Genomic DNA, 7,658 nt, shown 5'->3' on the forward strand with positions numbered 1-7,658 from the left:
GTATGGTGTGTCTTGTGAGGTGTTTACTGATCATCATAGTCTCCAAAACTTGTTCAAGCAGAAGGATCTTAATTTGAGGCAGCGAAGGTGGTTAGAGTTGCTAAAGGATTATGATATCACTATATTGTACCATCCGGGAAAGGCCAATATGGTGGCCGATGCTTTGAGCCGAAAGACGGTGAGTGTGGGGAGTCTGGCATATATTCCAGTTGGGGAGAGATCTTTTGCAGTTGATGTTCAGTCCTTAGCCAATCGGTTCGTGAGGTTAGATATTTCGGAGCCCAATCGAGTATTGGCTTGTGTGGTTTCTCAGTCTTCCTTATATGATCGCATCAGAGAGCGCTAATATGATAATCCGCATTTGCTTATCCTTAAGGACAGAGTTCAGCAAGATGATGCCAGATATGTGACTATTGGTGATGATGGGGTGTTGAGGATGCATGACCGGGTATATGTACCCAATGTAGATGGGCTTCGGGAGTTGATTCTGGAGAAAGCCCATAGCTCGCGGTATTCCATTCATCCAGGTGCTGCAAAGATGTATCAGGATTTGATGCAACATTATTGGTGGAGAAGAATGAAGAAGGACATTGTGGGATTTGTAGCTCGGTGTCTTAATTGTCAGCAAGTGAAATATGAGCATCAAAGACCGGGTGGCTTGCTTCAGCAAATGAATATTCCAGAGTGGAAGTGGGAGCGGATCACCATGGACTTTGTAGTTGGGCTCCCACGGACTTTGAGGAAGTTCGATGCTATTTGGGTGATTGTGGATCGATTGACCAAGCATGCGCACTTCATTCCTGTATGTACTACCTATTCTTCAGAGCGGTTGGCAGAGATCTATATCCGAGAGATTATTCATTTGCATGGTGTCCCAGTTTTATGAAGTTTGAACTGAATTAAAATGACTTTACACATTATCATTGCTTCACTGTTTTTACTAGCTTTTTATTATTTTCGTATAGCTTATACTGTGCGTTACGTGATTTCTTGCTTTCAGTCTTTATTTATGATTATTACTCACTGAGTTGGAGTACTCATTTTACTCCCTGCACCCCGTATGAAGATTCAGGCGTTGCTGATCCTGCCAGCGAGGGTTGAGAGCTCCCAGCAGATTTTGGCGTTCACGAGGTAGCTGCTTGGTGTCCGTAGTCCCGTGATTCTCCCCTTTATCTCATTTCTTTTTCTTTCTCAGTTATTCTGTAATAGTTTGGTAGACATTTCAGACTTGTAGTGTATCGATAGACGCTCATGACTAGTAATACCCCGGTATCAGGCTGTGTTGGATTTTATTTCTGCAAACTGTAATGTTCATTGCTTACTCTTGGATTATTTACTACGTTTTAGACTTAATTCTTATTATTTAATTGCTTAAAACTGAAATGGGAAAGTGTCAGCTGGTCTTGTCTTCACGATAGGCGCCATCACGACTGGGTCCGAATTTAGGGTCGTGACGTGAACTTCCTTGTCCACATGTTTTGGCTGCTTTAAGGCACATGGATGGGTCTTATGAACAATATTGTTCCCCTTATTACACGAGGGAGAGCCTCTTGCATACTTATGAAATACCAGTAGACCCGCTGTCTGATGAAAGCAAATGGAATGTGCCACAACATATAGCTGAAGAAGTTGTAAATCCACCTACTAGGAAAAGACATCCATGAAGATCTCAAAAACAAATATACAAAATACATGATGAAGTAAAGGCAAAGAAGTACAAGGTTTCATGTGGCAACTATGGAATAGAAGGGCATAACAAAAGATATTGCAAGAATGCTCCCAAGAAGAAATAAAATTTGATATAGTCAACAAATTTTTTGATAAAAATAGTTGAAGTATTCAGGAGAATTATAGTTGAGGTGTAATTGTGTTGATATATTGAGTAAAGACTGTTTCCTATAATGAAATGATTTCAACTCTTAATGTAGTTGGTTTGAATTTATTTTGTTTAATTACTGAGTGCATTGAGTTCATACTTTCATAACTTGATTGGATTATGAATGATTTATATCAATACCACAAAATTACTTAATTATCTATATCACAAATCATTAGTGAACAAATAATTCTTACAAGTTATCTACAAAATAACTACATATTCTAGCGTTTGCCAGATTAAATACATAATAATTAAGTTCTAAAGGAGTTTTATGCTAACATTGATGAGTTATGAAACTTGCTCATAAGTAACAATTTGTCTACAACCTTTCTACAAAATCAACTGCAACTAAACAAATTAACTACATTTTCCTTGCAGAAAATGGCAACAAATTCATCTTCTTCCCTACTTGTGTTATCTCGTTCATAACTGGTAAAAATAAATAATAAAAACAAAGGGTAACAACAAAAAATAAAAGTAGTAGAATAAAATACTAACAATTTTGAACCAAAAAAGGATCTCCATAGTGTTTTTGATTTCAAGTAGTAATTTCACGGACAAAAAATAACAAAACTAAAGGTAAAACAATTGTAGCACAAATCTGCAACAAATATATTTTAACTAACTTGTTCTAAGGTAACATATTGTCTACAACTTTACTACAAACCCACTACACCTACATATTTTAACTATAAATTTACTACAGAATAGGGAAACTAATTCTTCTTCTTCTTCCGAAGTTTTGTTCTCTCATTTGCAGCTGGTGGACCTTTTCTTCTTGCTAATCTGCCAGTCACCTCACTCTCACTAATTGCACCAATATCTCGCTTTTTCCTAGCATAATCCCAAAGTAGAGCTCCATAGCGTCCACGATGTTGATCAATACTAGAAAGGTCTTCCTTTGAAATCGATAGCTCTCCAATGTTGACATATTCAGCAAATGCAATAACGTATACACCACAATCACTGCAAAATAGAATTAGGGGAAAGAGATTTAGCATTCATCGATTGAATAAAATCTGTTAAATAAATTGAAGAAAAAAACAACTTTTTCATACAGTGAACCCTCTTTTTGTTGGGGTATCTCACCGACCAACCACTGAATGTCAAGAGGGTCAGTAACACCTTTTTCAATGTATGCCTTTGTGTTCTTGTAGTTTATGTCTGGGTGCTTGCCATAGAATCTAGTGGATGACAAGTATAGGGGAGTCATTATTGCAAATTTGGTGACAACAGATTCAACAATGATGTGACTGTGTAAAGAGACCATAGAATCATAAACATATAGAGCCCTTTCGGGAATGCCAAAAACAACCAACAACCAATGAAATTTTTCCATAATATTTATGGGCATAATCACAAAATCAACTTGATCCCATGCAATATTTGCAAGTAGCCTGTACCCCAATATGTATTCTGCTATGACGTCCTGGGATTTGACAACAACTAGCTTCTTATCGTCAGGAGCATTAATGCATTTTTCATAAATTTGTTCAATTCTAATCTTGAAAATACAGTCAATAGTTGTAAAATTAGTTTTGTTCACAGGACCATACTTTCCTCTTTTCCACGAATAGTATAAAATAACATCAATGTGTTGCAAAGGAAAAAAAGACAGAGTTCATTATTTGTTAATGCTTAAAACAAATGAACTATAATATTTAAATAGAAAAACCACAATATCATCCAATCATCTCATTCTGCCAGGGTATGTGCTTACAGTGTTATGTGGACTTGTCCGAGATGTGCTAAAATGTAAAACTACTCTTTTTTATCAACTTTCTTCACTCCAAGATTATACCACGACTTTAGCTGGTTATATTTTATAGAATTAGTCTCTTTCCTCCTATTTAAACACATAGCAATTACAATTAATATGTAGATTGAAGTGGATATCAAAAAAGGGAATGCACTCAGAAACATGAACAAATTGTATAAACTAACCTCCTTGAAGATTTATCGGTACCAAGGTATAACCAGTTGTTGAATTCATCCAACAACTCAGGATCAACATTTTAACCTATAATCCCAGTAAACGGATGCTTGATTTGAAAAATTGGAGGCCCAACAGAAGTGTTGCCACCAGAATTGAAAATAGGGAGAAAGAGTGATCGGGCATGGTTTCCCGGCTGCCTTGTTCTTCCTTGATGCACAGGGGTTGTTTCATCTTGGTTAAGCTCGCCGAACTTAACAATCTGGGAGAAGTTCTCTGGCAACTCAAAATCATCAAGTGTTACTTCCCTTTTATCACATCTAGATTCGTCTGAATCACCTACATTAACGTACTCGGCTGGTTCACCTCTTTCTTCACAACAATTATCTCTTTCTTTTATAACATTCTCATCTTCAACGGGAGATTGAATTTTTTCCCTTCTCCTCATTCTTCTATGTTTCTTCTTCACGACAATCATCTTCTTCCTTTTTAACATTCTCTTCTTCAATGGGAGATTGAATTTTTTTACCCTTCTCCTCATTCTTCTGTTCTCCTTGAATGATTATTGTGTCTTCATGTATTGTAGAGTCTGCAGGCGTAGCTTCCTTCACTGTTATAGTAAGTATGTTTAACTTAATCATTTTGTAGGAAATTTTTACTAAACATTAACATTTCAGAATCCAATATCTACATTAAATGTAGTAATTTTGTTGAAATGATATTATGCATATGATAACAACTAAGTTTATAATGTTGATGCGATGATAACATGTACTAACTCAAACCTACATTCTTTTCATCAATTGCCGCTTCAAAATGAGAATCTAAAGCAACACGTACAGGAGCACTCTCATTAATTTTCATGTCATTCACATGTCCCGTATCTAAGAAACCCATTTGAATTATAATGCACATTAGTTGATATATTTTTAGGTAATACATAGGTACATTGTAGACATCTACATAGATATGTAAATCTGTGTAGATATACTGTAGGCATAACGTAGATATGTCTACACATATTGTAGATATATTGTATATAATGTAGATATGTTGTACATACTTTTTTTTACTGCTGCTGGCATGTGCTGGTATATCACTACTGCACGGAAAAAATGTTGATTGTTCTTTCTTTTGATTGCTCAGCAATTTTTGTAGAACTCCCAGCAAACTGCATGCTTTAAATTTGTTAGGATATATATATTATGGACGATAATATAAACTTAGAGGTGATATAAATTGTTCTGTTAAATGAATAAATTTCAAATATTACCGTGGCATCAATGTTATCCTTTTGACTGTTTATCGCCTGCAAAACAGCCTTGATTGAGTCATTGAGTAGTAGTCGAAAGCTACCTAGTTCTTCAAAAATATCTGTCTTGAAAGATCCAAGATCTAAAGCAACCTACATATTAAAATATAAAGAGTTAACGAAAATATTGACTTAACATACAGTAAAGAAACATCCAAGATTCTATATATATATATTACCTTGTCAACATCTTTTCTTAATTTTTTAATTTCTGTTAGAATATCTATCTTGTCCTCTATTCCAATTGAGTTTGTGTGTCATGATGGAGATGCATCATCTTTCGGAGCCTCGGACTTGGTTTCAACTTCGTCAAGTATTATTCAACTTTATCAGCCAAAAACATTCTAGAAAACTCTTCGGGTGCTTCAACTATATTGGTGAACTAAGTGAAAAAAGGAAATTAGTTTGACTTAGACATAATATGTAGAAAAGATGTAGATAAATTGTATAAAATGGTCTGCTCATAAGTAAAAATCATTTACCTTGATCCATGCTGGATTGATCATTCCATCTTTAATTGCAGATAACCATATCTTATCCTTATTAGCTGACCGGATAAGTATGCGAGGGATAGAATTGGCAACCCTTGTAGCTATATCAGTGTTGACGGTAGAGCAATATTCATACAACCATATTTGCATAGCTAGTACACATCCTCAAATGAGATAAGAATGAACAGAAGGATTGAGCTTGTGCCTAAAAGACTGAAGCAACTGTTTGTAAGAATCAATACCCCATGAGTAGTTCGTATACTGTCCCGAGTTCACCAAATAACACCTAAAATGGTCTACCAACACTACATTGTCTCTGTCTGAAGGACAGAGGAAGAATTCTATGAGATATAGAATACACAACTTGACTGCATCATCATAGTTCAACCAACTTTTGGTGGTTACAATTTGTTTTAAGTATGACTTCTCAACTTTTCCCATGTTTGGAAAATAGCTTCTCATTATTTTACTATCATATGTAGGTGTGTAACCAAAATTTCTCACTTCCGTAAAACATTTTAGTCCAGTTATCAACGCAAACTCTCGCAAACCAAAATTCAACCTCTGACCCTTTATTTTAGCTGAAAAATAGTCAGAACCAGATGCATTCAATTCATACTTCATCAGAAGATGAATTGTTTGATTTTGCATGCATATTCTGGGCAATGAAAGCAAATAACCAAAACATGTCTTCTTGAAAAGCTTCAAACCATTTGCAGACAATAAATCCTTGATTTGGCCAGGAATACTGGGGTCGGATAATGTTTGAAACCTAACGACCCCATAATCAACATTATGAGGTGCAAAAAAAGGTCTATTTTGTAGCAAAAGGAAAAATTCCTTATTCAAACAAGGCTCAAACCTAAAAAACAAATATCTACATTTTTAATACAATATTCCTATATAACTGCATAACTAAGTCAAAAACAGATAACAACATAACTACACTATTATTACAAAATTTCTACAATCTTTAAACAATATAAAAAAAAGGTAAACATTTATATAAAAATATATTTACAATCATGAATTATAAATCTACAACAAATCTACGTAATGTAGACAAAATTTCTACAAACTACAAAATCAAACATTATATAGTTTCATAAGAATGAGAACAATTTTTTTTAGCTTTTACCAAAATTTATTTTTGAAACTAATAAATTCGTACCTTCATCACTAACTGTTGGGGAAAAATTCTAGTAGATTTTTGAACTTTCTTCTTTTTTGAAGCTTTTACATTAGGAGACACTCTAACTTTTTTTGCAACTTTAATGCCAACTTTTTCTTCGACGAAATCATCATCGAAATCAATCTCTTTGCCTTTCCTTTTCGCAGATTTGACAGGTATGGAAGATTCACCAGCATCAATATCGTGCTTTTGCTTTGTTCGAGCTTCTGTCCTAGCTTCACGGGAGGAAAGGTGAGCTGATTTTGAAGCCTTTTGGGGTGAATTTGCTGAGAAAACACCCAAATCAAATGAAGAAATATCTTCTCCTTTGTCTTTTGTAGGGCTGCTCTTTGAAGATATCTTCTTCTTCATTGAAAATCAAGGTAATGAGATATGTTAACGGAGGTAGGGATTTTGAATAAGAGTAAGAATTTTATTTGGTTTTGTGAAGAAGAGATGAAAAATGGGTTAATGGAGTATTTTGAGAATTTTGAAGCGAAAATCGTGGGTGAAGATATGTGGGTAGGGGAGTGGGGATGTGGAGAGATAAACGTGGGGGAGTGAGAATATACGGTACAATTATTTTAGGACAGTAATTAATACCATTAAATCTCTTAAAATGTACATTTTTTGTAATTGGGCATATAAAATATAATTATAATAAAACTTGAGTAAGGAAGATAATATAGTCTCATATAGTGTATAGAAATGTAAAAATTCCCTTATCAATTGCTAAATGTGATTTTTAAGTCGGTCTTGCTAGATGCGACTTATAAATCGCATTTGAGCTAATAAAGATTCTGCAACTTCGTATTATTTTTTGTGTAAAATAATGAAAAACGAAAACACAATTAAATGAATACTAAAATAAA

This window comes from Nicotiana tabacum, chromosome 11 (genome assembly GCF_000715075.1).
Source record: "Nicotiana tabacum cultivar K326 chromosome 11, ASM71507v2, whole genome shotgun sequence".
Taxonomy (NCBI): domain Eukaryota; kingdom Viridiplantae; phylum Streptophyta; class Magnoliopsida; order Solanales; family Solanaceae; genus Nicotiana; species Nicotiana tabacum.